Here is a 23,029-nt window from a genome sequence, read left to right on the forward strand (position 1 = left end):
AATGAAAAAGAGAAACTCGAACGAGATTAACCGAGGAAAAATAAGGACAAAGGAGGAAACACTTACGCAGAAACTAGCGGCGGCCTCTTTACTTCCTTGCGGAAGCGGTTGGCCCTCGTGGCCGCCTCCTCCCGTCTGGTCGCGGCGGCCGCCCCCTTGACCTTCTTCGGCTTGCCACCGAACGAACTCGGCCCAGTCTAGTGCATCTTCAAGCCGCCTTGGCCGGCCAGGATGGCGGAGGAACCCGCACCCGATGGGCCGACCCTTGGCTGGTGGCGCGGGACGACTTCCCCTTTGGCGTCGTCATCAGGCCAGTCGGCGAAGGTGGCCGAGGGCCTAAGGCCGCCTCCCGCTCCTCCTCCCCCGCCTTCGGCGTCGGCTTCCATTGCCGCCGCCCCCAAGTCGGGGTTGTCAACGTCGCTTTCCGCTTGGTCGGGGACGAACTCACGGGGCGGCCTCGTGACGCCGGCCGCGGACTACATGAGGGGGTTCTAGTTCAGAGAAACCAATGAAAATCAGAAGTCGGAGTCGGCTATGAAGAAGACAAAGCGATAAAGAGATGTGACTTACCACTGGAGGGGGGTTGGCGCGCGAATACGGCTCCTTGCCAAATTGCCAGTCCTCCCGGAGCTCGCAGTTTGCGATGTGGTTCATCATGTTTGCCACCTCTGCGCGGGGCATCTCCCTGGTGCACATCCGACTCGGGTCTCGGTGGTCGCTCATCTGACTGATCAGATGAGGCCGGCCTTGAAGAGGGAGGACTCGGCGCACCACGAAGGCGGCTAGCAAGTCGGCCCCGACAAGGCCCTCCGACTGCGTCAGAACTCGGAGCCGTGCCACGGTGGCGGCTCCGGCGGGAGTCAGCGTCTTGGCCCGGTTAGACCAGCTGGGGAGCCTCCCAGCCGGCGGGTCAGCTTCATAAGGTGGCAGATTGACCCAGTCCCCGTCGGGGGCAACGCTCTTCACATAAAAGTACGACCGCTGCCACATTTTCACCGATTTAATCAGTGCGATGGCGGGGAAAGGATTGTCGGCCGTCGACCGCCGCATCGCGATGAAGGCGTCGCAGTGAGCCGGCACGCCGGCGACGTTCGTGCCGAGCTTGGATGAGAAGAATTCTCCCCACAACTCGATGGTGGGGAGGACGCCAAGGAAGCCTTCGCACAGAGTGGCGAAGGCGGACAGTAGCACCACCGTGTTTGGGATGAGGTGGTGCGGCCGGAGCCCGTGGAACTCCAGGAAGGAGCGGAAGAAACCGCTCGCAGACAGCCTCAGGCCGTGCATGAGGTGTGAGCGGAAGATGACCCGCTCGCCCTCCTCCGACGCCGGCAGAATCTCCCCCTCCGGCGCGGCACGGGCGCGCACGAGGTCTGCACCGGGGAGGCGGTGCGTCCGGCGGAGGAACTCGATATGGTCATCATCCACCTCCGAGCCGTCCGACACGCCGGAGCGCATGGCGGGAGCCGCGACAGCGGAGGAAGAGCTCATCGCTGTTGGTGCGGGGTGTTTTCGCTCGACGGCGGCAAGAGGAAGAAGAGGAGGCAAGAGGAGGCGGGGGAGCAGGGAAGATGGGCGCGCGTGTTCGGCGCTCCACTCCCCCCGCCTACTTATAGCCTTGAGGGCTGAGAAGCCGATGGGGCAGGAGTGGGATTAATTGAGCGCAGGACCCCAAGCCCCCCCCCCATGATTTACCCCACGAAGTTACTGCGTGCATAACGACATGGGAAACCCAACCGTCCGCACGGCCGCAATGGATCCGTTCGTGTGCCGAGGCGCGGTAGTGGCGGGCCCCGCCTGACGGCCCGTCCCGTCGCGTGCGTGGGTAGGCAGACTATCCTCGCCACGTGGCACCACACGATGGACCGTGGTGGGCGGCCGCGGGGAAGCATATCAGGAACGCCGCCCGGTCTCCCGCCACGGCTTTCGAACTCTCCACGAAGCCAGACGGCCCTCTGCGAATCCGACTTTCGGATAGTCGGCCTGAAGGAAGACGGCAAGCGAAGTCCTAAAAAATGAAACTGTTGAGGCCCCACGGTGCAGTATCCATGGAGCCTCACCAACTTCGGGGACTACTGTCAGAGTAATGGGCCACGGGTAGGCTGACCCGATCCCTAGAACCTTTCAAGACATTGGGATCAGTAGCGCCGCCTAGGCCAAGTCCCAACGGCGACTCCAAGATATGCCGAGTCCCAGATGGCGACTCCAAGATATGCCGAGTCCCAACGACGACTCCAAGATATGCCGAGTCCCAGACGGCGACTCCAAGATATGCCGAGTCCCAGACGGCGACTCCAAGATATGCCGAGTCCCAGCGGCGACTCCAAGATATGCCGAGTCCCAGACGGCGACTCCAAGATAAGCCGACACATGGCCGGTGACTTCCAGGGAGGCCGGCTATGGAGAGTCGGCCCGCGACTCCACCCTCGTCTCGAAGGACGAGGCGGGGTACGGCCACGGCATGGCCGTTCCCCCTGCTTACAAGGGGGCGGCATGGCTATAGTAAGCCGTATCACTGAAGATCTCCGGCGAGGCGCGGCACTGTTGCCATGCCTGCCCTGACCTCAGCCACAGTGGGCGGTGCACTGTGCCCATGATGCTTGCCTGTACGACCCAAGGACGGCGGGACCACCTGTCAGTGGGTAGACAGAAGACGGCACGAGCGCCCGGAAGACGGACCGTGGGAGTCGGGCCCCTGGAGTCGGCCGACCCCTCTCCCACGGGCCCCGCCCGCCATTAACCAGACAAGATGGGGAATGGCGACAGTGAACGCACGCCAGACGGCGGCGCTGTTGCCATGACCGCATGACCAAGCCAGCGTCATCAGGAGTACCGCTACAGTATCAGGCATGTCCGCGGGGCCCGCCAGACGGCGGGCCCCAGTAGTCGGCAGAGAGGACGGCGGCCTGAGAGACAGACGGCAGGGACCCACGCCTAGCCGGATTACTATTGTACCCCTGGGGGGTAGGCCTATATAAACCCCCCGGGAAGCCCATGCAAAGGGTTTGGACCCAGAGAGAAATAGACCTTAGATCACAGGAAGGAGAGAGCCAGCCTGGCCTTCTCCTACCTCCAGAAACAGCTCCAGGAGCACCATTGTAGCCACTTTGACATAGTGACCATGCGGAGACCCCGCAGAGCAGCAGTAGGGGTGTTATCTCCTCGGAGAGCCCTGAAGCTAGGTAAGTTCCGCCGGCGTGCATGTCTTCGCCTCATCCTGCTTCCGGGCACCGGCGACGTTCTACTCGCTCCCACCATGATAAGCCATCCTTTGGCATATGTCGTAACCAACCCCCGACAGCGGCCGACAACCTCTTCGGCGGAGCCATGAACAAGGAAGATAAGCGAGAGGGGATGGACCAGAAGGGCAGGCACCTTCCCGTACATATAGCCAGAGGAGGCCAACCGCCGGCCCCCATGATCACAGGTAATCATGACCCGCTTTGCATGTAGGGACTTGTCAGATCGCGCTGTTGCCGAGGCATCGTGGGGGAGTGGAGCCGCCCACGTCCAATGAACCGCCACGCGGCGCCTAAGGCCGCAGGCTGATAGGGCCCGCGACGCTTCGCACTTGCCCCTTCACTTCTCGGCTCAGCCAAGCCCGGGCGTGCCTTGGGCCCGGGGGCTACTGTCGGCGTTCTAGGAACAGGGGTCACCAGACTTGCCTGCCTGTGGCCTGCGGCGTGGCTCAAGGGGCGGCCCAGCACGGTCCACCTTCATCAGCACGAGCTCAAGACCCTCACGAGGGGGCAAGCCTCGCGGGGAGGACGACAAGGAGCCTCCTCAGGAACGGCCTCGTCAGGCTGGCTCGCGAGGAGGTGGAGAGATCAAGGCGGGGTATCTCATGAGGTGCCCATGACGCAAGCCATGACGACCGAGGGCGCCAGGCGGGCGCCAGGCGGGTGCCAGCCCGTGCAGTGTCCTCCCTTCCTCTTCGGTGTAAAGGGAGCAAGCGCAGGCGAGAGCATCAAGCAAAGGCATCCATTTCGGTGCAACAAGACCAAGACCGTCGCAACGGCAGGATGGAGGTCATCGTGGAGCCCAAGCCGGCATCACCACCAAAGCCTTTTGCAGGCGAGGACCAACTTTAGTCAGGATAAGTGTACTAGATGTTCCCCTTCAAAAATGGCCAACTGTTGGCGCCCTTCCCGCTCAATATTTGGGAAGAGGCCCAGGGCCTTTGCCTATAAATAGGACTAGCCACCCACAAGGTAGGAGCATCTAGAGATCCATCCAAAAAGCGACTGAACTCCCTGAGTAGTTCATCGCACCAGCCAAGAACAGACCCTCGCGAGGCTGTTCTTCCTTGTATTGTTCATCATCAGCCCAAGAGGCAATCCACCACCCCACACACTGGAGTAGGGTATTACACCACAATGGTGGCCTGAACCAGTATAAACTCTGTGTCTCTTGTGTTGTTCCTTTGATTGCTTAGATCATAGGGAGGCGGTGAGGTGTAGGTAGGCAGAGGGCGAAATCTCCGCGCGCACCCCAGTGTTCGAATCTAGAGGGTCTGCCGGAACCCGAAATCTGACATAAAGGATTGATGGACTATGGAATAAGGAGTGGCAAGAGCCTAAGCTTGGGGATGCCCATGGAACCCCAAGATATTCAAGGATAACCAAAATCCTAAGCTTGGGGATGCCCAGGAAGGCATCCCCTCTTTCATCTTTGTTTATCGGTAACTTTACTTGGAGCTATATTTTTATTTGCCACATGATATGTGTTTTGCTTGGAGCGTCTTATATGATATGAGTCTTTGCTTTTTGGATTACCACAATCATCCTTGCTGTACACACCTTTTGGGAGAAACCCACATGATTTGGAATTTATTAGAATACTCTATGTGCTTCACTTATATCTTTTGAGCTAGATAATTTTTGCTCTAGTGCTTCACTCATAACTTTTAGAGCGTGGTGGTGGTTTAATTTTGTAGAAATTGTTGATCTCTCATGCTTCACTTATATTATTTTGAGATTCTTTTAGAACAGCATGGTATTTGCTATGGTTATAAAATTGGTCCTAGAATGATGGGCATCCAAGTTGGGTATAATAAAGACTATCATAGAAAGTGAATTAGATGCTATGATCAATTTGATGCTTGATAATTGTTTTGAGATATGAGGATGGTGATATTAGAGTCATGCTAGTGGGGTAACTATGAATTTGAGGAATACTTGTGTTGAAGTTTGTGATTCCCGTAGCATGCACGTATGGTGAACCGCTTTGTGATGAAGTTGGAGCATAATTTATTTATTGATTGTCTTCCTTATGAGTGGCGGTCGGGGATGAGCGATGGTCTTTTCCTACCAATCTATCCCCCTAGGAGCATGCATGTAATATTTTGTTTTCAATGGCTTGTAAATTTTTGCAATAAGTATATGAGTTCTTTATGACTAATGTTGAGTCCATGGATTATACGCACTCTCACCTTTCCACCATTTTTAGCCTCTCTTGTGCCGCGCAACTTTCGCCGGTACCATAAACCCACCATATACCTTCCTCAAAACAGTCACCATACCTACCTATTATGGCATTTCCATAGCCATTCCAAGATATATTGCCATGCAACTTTCCACCGTTTCGTTTATTATGACACGCATCATCATTGTCATATTTCTCTTGCATGATCATGTAGTTGACATCGTATTTGTGGCAAATCCACCTTCAAAATTTCCATACATGTAACTCTTGATTCATTGCATATCCCGGTACACCGTCGGAGGCATTCATATAGAGTCATATTTTGTTCTAAGTATCAAGTTGTAATCTTGAGTTGTAAGTAAATAAAAGTGTGATGATCTTCATTATTAGAGCATTGTCCCAAGTGAGGAAAGGATGATGGAGACTATGATTCCCCCACAAGTCGGGATGAGACTTCGGACTTACACACAAAAAGAGAAAGGCCAAATAAAAAAAGAGAGAAAAAGAGAGAAGGGACAATGCTACTATCCTTTTACCACACTTGTGCTTCAAAGTAGCACCATGATCTTCATGATAGAGAGTCTCCTATGTTGTCACTTTCATATACTAGTGGGAATTTTTCATGTAGAACTTGGCTTGTATATTCCAATGATGGGCTTCCTCAAAACGCCCTAGGTCTTCGTGAGCAAGCAAGTTGGATGCACACCCACTTAGTTTCTTTTATTGAGCTTTCATCCATTTATAGTTCTAGTGCATCCGTTGCATGGCAACACTCACATTGATATCTATTAATGGGCATCTCCATAGCCCGTTGATACGCCTAGTTGATGTGAGACTATCTTCTCCTTTTTTGTCTTCTCCACAACCACCATTCTATTCCACATATAGTGCTATGTCCATGGCTCACGCTCATGTATTGCGTGAAAGTTCAAAAAGTTTGAGAATACTAAAGTATGAAACAATTGCTTGGCTTTTCATCGGGGTTGTGCATGATTAAATACTTTGTGTGATGACGATAGAGCATAGCCAGACTATATGATTTTGTAGGGATAGCTTTCTTTAGCCATGTTATTTTGAGAAGACATGATTGCTTTGTTAAGTATGCTTGAAGTATTATTGTTTATCATGTCAATATGAACTTTTATTTTGAATCATTTGGATATGAACATTCATGCCAAAATAAACAAAATTACATTGAGAATTATGCTAGGTAGCATTCCACATCAAAAATTCTGTTTTTATCATTTACCTACTCGAGGACGAGCAGGAATTAAGCTTGGGGATGCTTGATACGTCTCCAATGTATCTATAATTTTTTATTGTTCCATGCTATTATATTACCCGTTTTGGATGTTTATGGGCTTGACTTTACACTTTTATATCATTTTTGGGACTAACCTACTAACCGGAGGCCCAGCCCGAATTGCTGTTTTTTTTGCCTATTTCAGTGTTTGGAAGAAAAGGAATATCAAATGGAGTCCAAACGGAATGAAACCTTCGGGAGCGATCTTTTTGGAACAAATGCAAACTAGGAGACTTGGATTGGACGTCAAGCAACAAACGAGGCGGCCACGAGGGTGCCCGGCATGCCCCCCACCCTCGTGGGCCCCTCGTTGCTCCACCGACGCACATCCTTTTCCTATATATACTCCCGTACCCTGAAAACATCCAGGAGCACCACGAAAACTTAATTCCATTGCCGCAACCTTCTGTATCCGCGAGATCCCATCTTGGAGCCTTCGCCAGCGCTCCGCCGGAGGGGGAATCGACCATGGAGGGCCTCTACATCATCTCCATGGCCTCTCCAATGAGTTGTGAGTAGTTTCCCACAGACCTTCGGGTCCATAGTTATTAGCTAGATTACTTCTTCTCTCTCTTTGAATCTCAATACAAAGTTCTCCTCGATCTTCTTGGAGATCTATTTGATGTAACTCTTTTTGCAGTGTGTTTGTCGAGATCCGATGAATTGTGGGTTTATGATCAAGTTTATCTATGAGAAATATTTAAATTTCCTCTGAATTCTTTTATGTATGATTGGTTATCTTTGCAAGTCTCTTCGAATTATCAGTTTGGTTTGGCCTACTAGATTGATCTTTCTTCCAATGTGAGAAGTGCTTAGCTTTGGGTTCAATCTTGCGGTGTCCTTTCCTAGTGACAGCAGGGGCAGCAAGGCACGTATTGTATTGTTGCCATCGAGGATAAAAAGATGGGGTTTATATCATATTGCATGAGTTTATCCCTCTACATCATGTCATCTTTCTTAATGCATTACTCTGTTCTTCATGAACTTAATACTCTAGATGCAGGCAGGAGTCGGTCGATGTGTGGAGTAATAGTAGTAGATGCATAATCGTTTCGATCTACTTGTTGCGGACGTGATGCATGTATACATGATCATGCCTAGATAATCTCATAACTATGCACTTTTCTATCAATTGCTCGACAGTAATTTGTTCACCCACCATAATACTTATGCTATCTTGAGAGACGCCACTAGTGAAACCTATGGCCCCCGAGTCTATCTTTTATCATATAAGTTTTCCATCTACTTTTATTTGCATCTTTTACTTTCCAATCTATATCATAAAAATACCAAAAATATTTAGCTTATCTTATTATCTCTATCAGATCTCACTTTTGCAAGTTACTGTGAAGGTATTGACAACCCCTTTATCGCATTGGTTGTGAGGTTCTTGTTTGTTTGTGTAGGTGAGTGGGACTTTTGAGGAGACTCCTACTGGATTGATACCTTGGTTCTCAAAAACTGATGGAAATACTTACACTACTTTGCAACATCACCCTTTCCTCTTCAAGGGAAAAACCAACGCATTCTCAAGAGGTAGCAGAGGATGACTGGGAATGCGTTGTTTTGTACTGGTCTAGACCCAAGAATTTGGTAGGGTCTACGAGATTATATTTCATTTTGAAGTACTAAATGCATGTGTCTTACTGTACTCTGTTCTTGTAGAATAAGTGCTTAAACCTGAAGAACAATTGTTCTTAGGTAAGATTCCATAGCTATGCTGCATATTGTTTTGCTCTTGTATAATTGTATTTACTCATACCAACTAATTTCTAAATTTAATTATCCAATCGAAACTCGAATGGTACAACAGGTATGTTTAAACATGTTTGTTTAACTGGTTCACTCTTCTAAATTTCTCTATGTTGATTTCAATTTCAGTTGTGTAGACAGTTGTCTTCTCATTTCATGCACATTACTAGCATCAAAACATAGCCAATAGTGTTGTCAGTTCTACATGTATAGCCATGGTACCCATCTGAAATCTTGTGGTGCCATGTGGTTTCCCATACTTACATTCTTTGAATGCACATAGATATATGTTTGTTTGATGATTTTATTATCACTACTTCGCAATAGAAGACTTGTTAGCTTAATCATGTCCACCTTACTACTGAACTGGTTCACCAAAATGAGTTCCATATACTACATGCTAAACGTGTTATGTGTCTACTTGTTTCTTCTTTTAGAATGTTGATGGAATATTGGATAAGAGTACCCCATTAAGCAATGATAAAGGAAGTAATGCAGATAAAGTTCAAGGTAGTGAGACAACCTTGTTGGTCTCCAACAAAGATGATAAAATAAATAAGCAAAACTATCTTGAAGACAATGAAACAACCCCAAAGTCCTGTCTTGATATAGTGTTTGAGTTACTGGCCACTACCGCTAGCACAAGCTCTTAGAACTCGCCGTCTGAATTAGTTTGGTTTCTTGAGTGTGAACTACAAGCTGAAAGAAGTCAATCAGCTATGATGTGACAAGAAGCCAAAGGACTGAGGAAGTCCCTACAGAATTTGGATGCACACTTTCTGATGCAACAACAAGCATTGGAGGACTTTAGCGCCAAACAAGAGAAAATAATGAGCTTGCTAAGCTTATTGTCAGCATGGTGGATACCTAGAATAATGTTTCTTGAGTTGTTATGAAGTTGTTTCTATTATGGACATGTTTTGCTTCCGCGTTTATTTTCACTGGTGGCCAATTAGATGCCCAGTCTATGTAATATTCTCCTGCGTTCCCTATATTTGCGCTGGTGGTGAACTTTGATGCCTAGTGGATGTAATATGTGTAATAGTCGTAATAGCCTAGCATAAGCTGATTGCTTATTTATTTTCTTATTGCCTGGTTATTTGTTTGCTTTTAGTCACTGTAGTTCTTTTTCCGCGGTCTGCTAGTGGCCACAATAACCTTTTATATTTTTGAGAACTAGGCCACAATAACCATGGGCCACATACGGACCATTGGAACCATGGTCCTGCTACCTGCTGTAGTGATCATTGGCTTCCTATGGTCTCTAGGATCCATGGGTCTTCTATAGGCCGTATGATTGATTGGCCAAACATGGGGCGTACTATTCGTGGACCAATAACGGACCGCAATATGGGCCGTAAACGGGCTAAATTCGGAATCATCCATTTATGGACCCGACCATAACGGGTCGTTAACAGGCCAGTTGTATCACATGATTAATTCTATCGACAGGCATAACGGGTCATTAATGGGACGTAATACATGATGGTATGAAGACGACCCAATGGCTTAAGGCCACAAACGGGTCGACTATAACCACGGGCTAAATTTGGCTCATTTGCGAAATAGGCTTGTAATGGACCATAATTAACAAGGGTTGGGAATGTGTCGGCGTTCTGGGAACGGGGGTCCCTAGACTTGCCTGCCTTCGGCCTGTGGCGTGGCTAAAGGGGCGGCCCGGCACGGCCCATCTTCATCACCACGAGCTCAAGACCCTCGCGAGGGGCCAAGCCTCGTGGGGCGGATGACAGGAAGCTTCCTCAGGCACGGCCTCGTCAGGCTGGCTCGCGAGGAGGCGGAGAGATCAAGGTGGGGTACCTCACGAGGTGCCCATGACGCAAGCCATGACGACCAAGGGCGCCAGGCGGGCGCCAGCCTGCGCAGTGTCCTTCTTTCCTCTTTGGTGCAAAGGGAGCAAGCGCAGGCGAGAGCATCAAGCAAAGGCATCCATTTCGGTGCAACAAGACCAAGACCGTCGCAATGGCAGGAAGGAAATCATCGTGGAGCCCAGGAAGGCGTCAGCACCAGAGCCTTTGACAGGCAAGGACCAACTTTAGTCAGGATAAGTGTACTAGATGTTCCCCTTCAAAATGGCCAATTGTTGGCGCCCTTCCCGCTCAATATTTGGGAAGAGGCCCAAGGCCTTTGCCTATAAATAGGACTAGCCACCACAAGGTAGAGGCATCAGATCATCATCAGGAAACCAGTAGAAAGAGTGACTGAACTCCCCCTAGCAGTTCATCGCACCAGCCAAGAACAGACCCTCGCGAGGCTGTTCTCCCTTGTATTGTTCATCATTAGCCCAAGAGGCAATCCACCACACCACACACTGGAGTAGGGTATTACACCACAATGGTGTCCTGAACCAGTATAAACCTTGTGTCTCTTGTGTTGTTCCTTTGATTGCTTAGATCCTAGGGATGCGGTGAGGTGCAGGTAGATAGAGGGCGAGATCTCCGCGCGCACCCCAGTGTTCGAATCAAGAGGGTCTGCAGGAACCCGAAATCTGACATTTTGGGCGCCAAGTAGGGGTGTGCCGGAGCTTTTCCTTCCGCCGACCCGCTCTCCGCCGACACCACGACTCGCCCTGTGATGAGCGGCGCACCGCCCTCTCCGGTCGTTAGCGCTAGCGCGGGGGCCAGGGGGCTCTGAGCCTTGGCCCCAGCCTTGCGACAGGTGCGGTGGCCGGACAAGTTACCGGCGGCTTCCGTGGCCCCTTGGGATGAGCTGTGCAACCTCTTCCTTGCCCAGCACGCTGCATCGGCGCCCTCGGTCGTCGCGGCCCTCCTGGGAGGCTCACAGGCGCCACCTTCGGGCCGCCACATCAAGCCATTCGTCTGCCAGGTCGGCGCTACCTCCACGCGGAAGGGTCTCCCTCAGGTCGGTCGGCGCCCAAGGCTGATCTGGCCTTCAGCTCGGAGGACCACCCCTCCAACTCAGCCTGCTCGGGCGCGCTCCCGATGCTGTGCACCCCCACCATCTGCCAGGTGGCCGTCACAAGGACTCTCATCGACGGCAGCTCGGGCCTTAGCGTGCTCTCGATTGAAGCCTTCAGCCTCCTCCACATACCACCGGAGCGGCTTCGGCCCAGCCGGCCCTTCTTGGGCGTCAGGGGCGGGTCCTCCAGCTCCCTGGGGAAGATCCATCTCCCGGTAACCTTCGGCACCTACGACAACTTCCGCATGAAGCTAATCGAGTTCGACATCGCCCCCATCGGCCTCCCATACAACGCCATCCTTGGCTACCCAGCGCTGGCCCGATTCATGGCCGCGACTCACCCGGCGTACAACCTCATGAAAATGCCCGGGAGCAGCAGCGTCCTCACCATGTGCGGAGACACCGGGGATGCATTGCAAGCGCTCAAGCTCACCTTTAAGGCGGCGGCGGCGGCACAGCCTGCCGACTCGGATGCCCCTGAGCCCAAGGGGGCTGCGCCGGCCAAGAAGAAGCAGTTGTTCACACAAGACAAGGCAGAAACCAAGCAGATGTTGGTTGACGAGGACAGATCCACTAACGCCACCTTCACCATAGGCGCCAACCTCGAGCCCGAGCAGGAGGAGGCCCTGGTCAAGTTCCTGTGCATGAACAAGAAGGCATTCGCATGGGAGCCCGATTAGTTGGCGGGGATCCCTAGAGGCGTAATCGAGCACCACCTCAACGTATGCCCCAATGTCCGCCCCGTGAAGCAGAAAGCAAGGCGGCAGTCCACGGAAAAGCAGGCTTTCATCATCCAAGAGACCCGCAAGTTGGAAGCTGCAGGGGTCATTCGCGAGGTCTGATACCCAGAGTGGTTGGCCAACCCAGTCCTCGTGGCAAAGAAAGGGGGGAAGGAACGTAAGTGTGTTGACTTCACCAACCTCAACAAAGCTTACCCGCAAGATCCGTTTCCGCTCCCCCGCATCGATCAGATCATCGACTCCAGCGCCGAGTGTGACCTATTATGTTTCTTGGATGCCTTCTCTGGGTATCACCAGATCAAGATGGCGGTAGATGATGTGGAGAAAACGGCTTTTATAACCCCGTGTGGGGTGTACTGCTACAAATGCATGCCGTTCGGGCTGCGCAATGCAGGGGCGACCTTTCAGCGGCTGATGCACATCACCTTGGGCCCGCATCTCGGGAAGAGCGTTGAGGCCTACGTCGATGATATTGTGGTGAAGTCTCGCGAGGCCAAGACCCTGATACAAGACCTGGAGGAAACCTTCACAAGCCTCAACGCTGTGAGCCTGCGGCTCAACCCAGAGAAGTGTGTGTTTGGGGTCCCCTTAGGCAAGCTCTTGGGCTTCCTCGTGTACCACCGAGGCATCGAGGCTAACCCAGAAAAGGTCAAGGCGGTCGAGGACATGAGCCTGCCAAAGACCCTCAGAGAAATGCAGAAGCTCACTGGGCGCGTGACGGCGCTAGGACGCTTCATCTCCAAGTTGGGGGAGCGAGCGCTGCCTTTCTTCCAGCTGATGAAGAAAAAGGGACCCTTTGAATGGACTGAAGAGGCCGGCAAGGCATTCCAAGATCTCTAGAGGTACCTAACCAGCCCTCCGGTAATGGTGGCCCCACGCCCTCAGGAACCCCTGGTGCTCTACCTTGCAGCCACTCCCTACTCCGCCAGCGCAGCCCTGGTGGCGGTTAGGGAGGAGCGTCGGAACAAAGCCACGGCATCTGCCCGGGTCGAGGCGAAGCGTGAACAAGGAAGACCCGCAGAGACCACTGCCACAGCTAAGAAGGATCAGCCGCCACTGGGGAACACACTCGAGACAGCGGAAACCCCTCCCCCTAGCGACCAGCCGCTGGGGGCTCCCCTGTCTCAGGAGGCGCCACGGTCTCCGGAGGGTGCCATCGACACCAGCATTCCCAACCTCGTTGGACATCCTATGTACTTCGTCAGCACAATGTTGCGGGACGCAAGGGCGCGGTACCCCATGCCTCAGAAACTTCTCCTCGTGCTATTGGTGGCCTCGCGCAAGCTGCGGCATTATTTTCAGGGCCACCCCATCAAGGTTGTCTCAGCGTACCCTTTGGAAAGGGTGCTCAGGAGCCCTAACTCACCTGGAAGAGTCGCTGAGTGGAACATTGAACTACAAGCGTTTCAGCTCGAATTCAGCACAACCAGAGTCGTCAAGGGGGCCGCCTTGGCAGATTTCGTGGCAGAGTGGACGGAGGTGCCGGGCCTCAAGGCTGATGAGGATCGATCCCTCTCCCCGGGAAGCGAGGCGCCGGATGGTTGGGTCATGTACTTCGACGGGGCGTTCTCCAAGCACGGCGCGGGGGCTGGTGCGGTGCTTATATCTCCTACTCAAGACAAGCTCTACTACACCCTGCAGCTCTGTTTCCAGCACGGAGAAAAGGTCTCCAAGAACATAGCAGAATATGAAGGCCTGATAGCAGGCCTGAAGGCCGCGGCCGCCCTAGGAGTGAAGCGCCTTACCATCAAGAGCGATTCACAACTCCTCGTCAACTTCTCCAACAAAGTATACGAGCCGAGGGATGAGCACATGGAAGCCTACCTTGCGGAGGTCTGCAGGATGGAGAAGCAGTTCTGGGGGCTAGAGTTGCAGCATGTGCCCCGTGGCACCAATCGGGAGGCCGATGACATCGCCAAACGAGCATCCAGGCGGCTACCTCAGGAGCCTGGCGTCTTCGAAGAGCGGCTCTTCAAGCCCTCGGCCACGACATCACTATCAAGCGCGGTGCAGCCTCGGGAGGAGCTCCCCCAGCCGCCAGCCTCGGGAGCCCCGGTTTGTGGCCCGGCCTCAGGGGCGCGTCTGCTCTTGACGATGGAGCCTCAGGAGGGGTGCTGGATCACGGAGCTCCGGAGCTATCTGACGCAAGGGACCTTGCCAGAGAAGGAGGAGGAAGCGGAGCGCGTGGCGCGGCAGGCCACAACATACTGCATCAGGGACGGAGAGCTCTACTGGAGGCGGCTGAATGATGTGGCCCTGCGCTGCATCTCCAGGGAGCAAGGGAAGGAACTGCTGGCGGATATACACGGTGGAGACTATGGGCATCATTCATCGTCGCGGACCCTCGTTGGCAAGGCATTCCACAGTGGATTCTATTGGCCCACTGCGCTCAATAATGCCGTCGAACTGGTGAAGGCTTGTGAGGCCTGCCAATTCCATGCCAAGCAGATCCATCAGCCGGTTGGAGGTCTGCAAACTATACCCCTCTCATGGCTATTCGCAGTCTAGGGGCTGGATATCCTGGGCCCATTTCCTCGGGCGCCAGGGGGCTACCGGTACCTCTACGTCGTCGTGGACAAGTTCACTAAGTGGGCTGAAGTGGAAGTCGTCCGCACCATCCCCGTAGGTTCTGCGGTCAAGTTCATCAAGGGCATCGTAGCCGGTTCGGGGTGCCGAACCGCATCATCACCGACAACGGTTCGCAGTTCACCAGTAACCTCTTCAAAACATACTGTGCTAACCTTGGAATGCAGATATGCTACGCTTCAGTGGCGCACCCCCGGAGCAACGGTCAGGCCGAGCAGGCTAACGCGGAGGTCCTGAGAGGCCTCAAGACCAAGACATTCAAGAAGAAGTTGGAGGCCTGCGGCCGAGGTTGGTACGACGAGCTTCAGGCCGTGTTGTGGTCCATCCGCACGACCGCGACCAAACCAACTGGCGAGACCCCATTCTTCCTGGTCTATGGAGCTGAAGCGGTCCTCCCTCACGAGGTCAGATGTCGTTCCGCACGGGTCTCGGTGTTCGACGAGGCGCAGCAGGACACCATGCGGGGGACGGACCTCATGCTGGGGGAGGAGCATCGTCGGGAAGCTGCGCTCCAAGCAGCAAGATACCAACAGGCGCTGCGGTGATACCACTGCCGTAACATCCGCCCCAGAACTCCCGAGGTAGGGGACCTCGTGCTCAGGCGGGTTCTCTCCAGGGAGGGACTGCATAAGCTCTCTCCCATGTGGGAGGGCCCGTTCAAGGTTGTTCATGTTTCCAGGCCTGGCTCCGCGCGCTTGGAGACTCAGGAGGGGGTACCCGTCCAGAACGCGTGGAACATCCAGCACCTCCGGAGATTTTACCCTTGAAAAGGCCCAGAGCCTGTGAAGCAGGCGAACGCCTGTGAAGCTGTCGCGTTTTGGAAAAGGCCCAGAGCCTGTGAAGAAGGTGAACGCCTGTGAAGCTGTCGCGTTTTGGAAAAGGCCCAGAGCCTGTGAAGAAGGCGAACGCCTGTGAAGTTGTCGCATTTTGGAAAAGGCCCAGAGCCTGTGAAGAAGGCAAACGCCTGTGAAGTTGTCGCGTTTTGGAAAAGGCCTAGAGCCTGTGAAGAAGGCGAACGCCTGTGAAGCTGTCGCATTTTGGAAAAGGCCCAGTGCCTGTGAAGAAGGCAAACGCCTGTGAAGTTTACCTTCCCGAGAAAGGCCCGGAGCCTATGAAAAAGGCCAATGCATGTGAAGCTCTCCGCCCGTGACACTCTCACGTAATAATGAGTTGGGGCTGTACACGCCCCGGAGTCTCAGGAGCGCCGGCCTCAGGCCCTGGGGCTCCCTCCCACGCCCAGTGGCAGCACTTAGCTCCGCGCTGGTGAGAAGACGTCGAAGACTAGATTAGGTGTCGGACGCGGCTTTTCTCATTTGCTTTCTGCAGTTGGCTTGTTCATCCCCGTTCGAGGTTTTATTGAAGTTGTTGTCGTCTTTGGCTTGCGACCCTTTGCCTTTTTCGCTCTCCTGCCCCGATTTCTCTCGCGCAAGTCTCGTCAGGGAGCAACGCGGGCACCCTCGCGAGTGTTTTCCGCCCTTATCATTCGAGGCTTCCCTACCCGGGTCCACTACAGGAGCACCCCTCTGGTCCATGCCCCACGGGCACCGCGACACGAACACAGGACCTGGGTCGGTCGCCTCCGCAGCTGAGGCCGGGAACTACCTCTTCAGACTAACCCTCGTAGGACTCGAAGCGTTCGACGAGGCCTCGGCCTCGGGAAGCAAAGGTCACGACCGGCCTCCCCCTGAGCTAAGTAATTTCTACACGCAGGCGCGCGACACAAAGGCACAATACCGGAATAACAGAAGCAGTACGATAATTAACAGCAATAGTCCAAGCACACCCTGGCGGGGCCCTACACTACTATCTCTTTGCGCAGGAAAAGGAAAAAAAGAACAAAACAGGCGTAGCTAGCGCGACACCAACTCGCGGCGGAGACTCGAACTGCCTCCAGAGCTCAGGAGGACTCCATCTCGCGCTTTACCGAGGCGCGACGGCGGGCAGACCCGCTACCTCCCTCCAGGCAGGCGCGGCGGCGCGGAGGCTGATCGCGGCCACCGCTGGAGGAGCCGCTGCCCGAAGAAGAGCCGTCGAAGCTCGATGAACTACGAGCGCCGCCGACCACGCGCGCGCTATCGTCTTCATCATCGATGGGGCTAGATCCACGGCCACGGTCGCCGTTCTCAGGGCAGCACCCAGCGCGGCGACCATCTTCCTCTAACACCCTCACGTAGAGGGTGGCATCGTCGTCGAACTTGAAGTGCAGGGTGCACCGCCGGCTCAGACCACGCGCACTGGCAAACATTTTCCAGCCGCGGGTCAGGGCCAGGCTCCCAGCTGCAGAGACCTCTAGTGAAGCCCAGGAGGCTCGGCTGCAGCAACCATCCGCCTGAAGCCAGAGGCTGCCCGGGGCGCCAGCCAGAAGCTCACCTAGGAGGGAGCGAGGAAGTTGGAGCCGGGTGCTGGCCGGTTCTGCCGACCACACAACGAACTCCGGCAGAACCTCTGCCAAGTGGGAGCGAGGCCTAGGGGGTCGCGCGGCCATAGCGCGCCCCCCAGCGACGGCCTGCCGCCCGTCATCATGTGGGGCATCACCTCCACGGCTGCGAGGAGCCTCCGTGGGAGTCACAGGGTGTTTGCGGGGATGGCCTCGACCGCGCTTGGGCAGGGAAGGGTCAGGCCCCGCCTGGTGGGCCTTCCCTTTCTCCGCGGCCGAGAACCTCTTTGGCGTAGCCATGAAGAAGAAAGAGAAGCAAGAGGGGATGGGCCGGAAGGGCAGGCGCAGTCCTGTACTTATAGCCAGAGGAGGCCAACCGCTGGCCTCCATGATCACAGGTAATCATGACCCGCTTTGCATGCAGGGACTTGTCAGTTTGCGCAATTGCCGAGGCGTCGTGGGGGAGCGGAGCCGCCCACGTCCAATCAACTGCCATGCGGCGCCCAAGGCCGCAGGCTGTTATGGCCCGCGGCGCTTCGCACTTGTCCCTTCGCTTCTCTGCTCAGCCAAGTCTGGGCGCGCCTTGGGCCCGGGGGCTACTCTCGGCGTTCTGGGAATGGGGGTCCCCAGACTTGCCTGCCTGCGGCCTACGGTGTGGCTCAAGGGGCGGCTCGGCACGGCCCATCTTCATCAGCACGAGCTCAAGACCCTCGCGAGGGGCCAAGCCTCGCGGGGCGGACGACAGGGAGCTTCCTCAGGCACGGCCTTCAGGCTGGCTCGCGAGGAGGCGGAGAGATCAAGGCGGGGTACCTCACGAGGTGCCCATGACGCAAGCCATGATGACCAAGGGCGCCAGGTGGGCGCCAGCCCGCGCAGTGTCCTTCTTTCCTCTTTGGTGCAAAGGGAGCAAGCGCAGGCGAGAGCATCAAGCAAAGGCATCCATTTCGGTGAAACAAGACCAAGACCGTCGCAACGGCAGGAAGGAAGTCATCGTGGAGCCCAGGAAGGCATCACCACCAGAGCCTTTGACAAGCGAGGACCAACTTTAGTCAGGATAAGTGTACTAGATGTTCCCATTCAAAATGGCCAATTGTTGTGCCCTTCCCGCTCAATATTTGGGAAGAGGCCCAAGGCCTTTACCTATAAATAGGACTAGCCACCACAAGGTAGAGGCATCAGATCATCATCAGGAAACCAGTAGAAAGAGCGAATGAACTCCCCCTAGAAGTTCATCGCACCAGCCAAGAACAGACCCTCGCGAGGCTGTTCTTCCTTGTATTGTTCATCATCAGCCCAAGAGGCAATCCACCACACCACACACTGGAGTAGGGTATTACACCACAATGGTGGCCTGAACCAGTATAAACCCTGTGTCTCTTGTGTTGTTCCTTTGATTGCTTAGATCCTAGCGATGCGGTGAGGTGCAGGTAGGTAGAGGGCGAGATCTCCGCGCGCACCCTAGTGTTCGAATCTAGAGGGTCTGCCGGAACCCGAAATCTGACAGAATGAGCCCAAATAAATGGGCCCTTAGAAGGCCAAAAGATAGTATGGCCGGGAAACGGCCTAGGTGAATAATGGGCCCTTAATGGGTGTAATGTGATTTACTGTTCATTATGGTCCAGATTCACCACGTGTCATTAGAGGGCCTAGAGTTACAAAGGGCCTCATTTGGGCTGAAAGACGTCATGGGCCATACATGGGCCAGAAGTTACAATGATCTAGAATTATATTGCATGACCCACATGACGCTGCTGAGCCGAATTCAGAAAGGCCATAATGGGACGTGAGTTACTGGGCCGTAAATGGGCTACATGCAAACAGACCATTAACAAGCTTTCCATGGGCCAGTCCACTAGCTTTTGACCAAGTCAATTGGGCCGGCCTTTCTAAACTATATGGGCCTGTGTTGGGCCGTGCCATGTGTGGACGTATCATAGGCGTGTCTCATAAATTGGGTGGATGACATCTGTCCCAACGCAGAGCTAACATGTTGTTCCTTCGGCCAATGAAAATTTTACACGTGGAAAATCGCCATTGGTCGTGGCTATTAAGGGTTATCGGATCCAAAACCGTACCCAATAGCTTCATGGTGCCTCGTTATGGTGGATGCCACATGTCGGTTACCCTTAACGAAAACACTTCCATGACGCGGTATTTATCGTCATGGAAGTGGACACTTCTGTGATGATAATTTGAGTATTGTCATGGAACACTTCTACAACAACACTGGTATGACTATCTTGATTCTGTCATAAAATCGTCATGGATGTACATGCATGACAGAAAACATGACCTACAGTGACAAACACGAATCATCATGGAAGTGTTTCTTTTTGTAGTCTAATATGATAGGTATTCAAGAGGGATATAATAAAAACTTTCATGTAGATCACTGAATATGATAAGTTTGATTCCATGCAATAGTTTTGCGATATTGAGATGGTAATATGTGGGGGTACTAGTGAACGATTGTGGTTTAGTAAGAATATTGATGTTAAGGTTTGTGATTCCCGAAGCATGCACGTATAGTCTCTAGTTATGCTAAGAAGTTGGAGCATGATTTATTATTGATTATCTTCCTTACGAGTGGCGGTCGGGGACGAGCGATGGTCTTTTCCTACCAATCTATCCCTCTAGGGGCATGCATAGTAGTACTTTGCTTCAAGGGCTAATAAGCTTTCGCAATAAGTATGTGAGTTATTTTATGACTAATGTGAGTCTGTGAATTATAGGCACTCTCACGTTTTCGCAATTTGCTAACCTCTTCGGTACCGTGCATTGCCCTTTCTCACCTCGAGAGTTGGTGCAAACTTGACTGGTGCATCCAAACCCTGTGATATGAGACGCTCTATCACACATAAGACTCATTATATCTTCCTCAAAATAGCCACCATACCTACCTATCATGGCATTTCCAGAGCCATTCGGCGATATATTGCCATGCAACTTTCACTATTCAGTTATTATGGCATACATCTTCATTCTCATATTGTTTTGCATTATCACATAGCTGACATAGTATTTGTGGCTCAGTCACCATTCATCATTTTCATACATGTTACGCTAGCATCACTGCATACCCTGGTACACTGCCAAAGGCATTCATATTATTCGGGGGGTGACCCCCGGGCAGGCAATGGAACCCGGATCCCTTTTCAAAACATCGGGGCAAGCTAGGCCCCTCAATCCGGCTGGCCCACCCTCCGGCTCCCAGGCGCAAGCCGGCCGGGTGCGGCCACCTGGCCCAGCCAGCTAGCGCATGCTGGCTGGTCACCAGAAGACAACTCCCAACGACAAGCAGGCATGGCCACAGTGTGCCCTCCTTTACACCGGCCCCGCGACGGGCGCAACAACAATGCGTCCCACGTCCCCATCAGGGGCAGGCGGGCGGCGCTGGCCGCCCCATGATGCCTGGAAGGGCATGCCACAGTGCCGAGCAGCCGGCAGTACCCGCGCTCGGTGGCCTCGGTACGGCCCGCTCCCGGCGGAACCGGCGAGACCCGCACCCGACGGACCCGGTAGGCCCGGCAGCCCCCACTGCCGGCTCCCAGAGGATGACACCAGGGCACTGCGCCCATGTAACTTTACCATTGTAACCCCAGGGGCAGCCTATAAGACCCCCTGGTGCCCCTCCATACAGAGGGGTTGAGATCAGGAGAATCCACACACATATACGAGGCAGGGTAGAGGACCAGTTCGCTCTTTCTCCTCCACCCAAACAGCTCCAGGAGCAACTCTGTGACCCGGTGCATATCATCCATTTAGGAGGACTAGGCGTGTTACCTCCCACAGAGGGCCCCGAACCTAGATACTCTCGTGTCACACACCAGCGCGTGCCAACCTTGCCTCTGGAACCCACCGGCGTCCTCATGTAACCCCCCACTTTTAGCCATCCCATGGCATCTGCCGTGAGATCACCACGACAGTTGGCGCCCACCGTGGGGCTGCTCGCAATGTCGGCCGGAGTCAAGTTCCAGAAGAGGCCCTTCACTGACTCTCGCGAGCGCATTGTGCATGGCCTGGTCCCCATGCTCCTTGCGGCCCCGGTCGACCTTCCCGCCTCTTCTGTCACCCCCTCGGTGTGTTGCGCGTCTTCGTCGCGCTCACCCTCGATGAGTACCCTAGCGGGGTGCTCAGCGTCACTGACTCCCTCGTCCCTGTTAACTGCACCGTCTCCAGCGACATGGCAGATCTCTGCACCCGTGTGGAGGTGCTGACCATCGGCTCTACCTCTTCTTCGTCTAGCAGCACAGCCAAGGCCGTCGCCGCCACGATCACAGCGGCTTACGCCAACCAGACCAATCCGCTGCGCGAGATGCTACAGAACCTCAGCATCCCCATCGCCACCGATTCCAACGCCACCCTGGCCAGGGCCCGGCTCAACGACAAATGTGTGTGCCCGCTGGACGAGGCCATGGCGCTTGCTACTATGCAGCACCGACTGGAGTCCGCTCAGCGGGAGCACGACGCCGCCTACGGCTTCATGCCGGACGCAATCATGCCTAGCCGGGTCGCCGAGGTGCGTGTCCAGGGTGCAGCCCTCAGTCGCACGCTGGGCATGGTCCCACCCATCTATGACACCCCCATCAAGAACATGCATGCCACAGAGGTGGCACCGCATTAGCAAGCTTCTCGCTGTTGCGAAGGAGCAACAGAAGCGCCTTGAGGCACCTGCGGCGTCCGGCTCTCGCTGCTCCCAGGACCCTGACCCCCGGGACGCCCAGCATGCGTCTTCTCCGCGTCCCAGCAAAGCCCAATCCTGGAGGACCCAGAGTGGCCGAACTCGGCGTGACTACACTGTCACGGTAGGCGACAGCCAGGGCGACGGGCCGACTCTGGACGTTCGACATCGGCAGGACCTTCCCCCGCCATCCAACTGTCGCGCCCGCCAGCTTCGGCCGGTCCGGCTCCCCGCGGTCCGGTCGCCAGCCGGCTAGGCCCGTGCGACATCAACAACAACGATGCTCTCCACCACATCGAGCAGTTGGCCCTCTCCCTCCAGCTGGAGGAAAACGACGCAGTCGGCCCAAGCTATTTCGGCCCGCGCATCCGCGATGAGCCCTTCACCAAAGGGTTCATGCTTCCTCGCGACACCCCCAAGTATAACGGGACTGCCAAGCCGGAGGACTGGCTCACTGACTACACCACCGTTGTCGGCATCATGCGCGGCAATCGGCGCGTGGTCGTGCGCTACTCCCTCCTCACGCTGCAGGGCTCAGCCTGGACGTGGCTGAACAGCCTGCTGGCTGGCAGTATGAACTCCTGGCTCGACTTCGAGTAGACTTTTGTGCGCAACTTCACCAGCACCTACAAGCGGCTCGGCCGACTTTGCCAGCTCGCCATGTGCATCCAGGGGCCGGAGGAGACCAGCTGCTACTTCTTGAGCTTGCATTGGTTTTTCCCTTGAAGAGGAAAGGGTGATGCAGCAAAGTAGAGATAAGTATTTCCCTTAGTTAGGGAACCAAGGTATCTATCCAGTAGGAGACAACACACAAGCCACCTATACCTACACAAACAATCAAACAACTTGCACCCATCATGATAAAGGGGTTGTCAATCCCTTCATGGTCACTTGCAAAAGTGAGATCTGATAGAGATAGTTAAACAAAAGATAAGATATTTTTGGGTTTTTGGTTTATAGATCTAAAAGTAAAAGATTGCAAAATAGTAGATCAGAAACTAATATGATGGAAAATAGACTCGGGAGTCATAGGTTTCACTAGAGGCTTCTCTCAAGATGGCAAATAATACGATGGGTGAACAAATTACTGTCGAGCAATTGATAGAAAAGCACAAAGTTATGAAGATATCCAAGGCAATGATTATGAAATATAGGCATCACGTCCGTGTCAAGTAGACCGACTCCTGCCTGCATCTACTACTATTACTCCACACATCGACTGCTCCTGCCTA

This window comes from Triticum dicoccoides, chromosome 6B (genome assembly GCF_002162155.2).
Source record: "Triticum dicoccoides isolate Atlit2015 ecotype Zavitan chromosome 6B, WEW_v2.0, whole genome shotgun sequence".
Lineage (NCBI taxonomy): Eukaryota > Viridiplantae > Streptophyta > Magnoliopsida > Poales > Poaceae > Triticum > Triticum dicoccoides.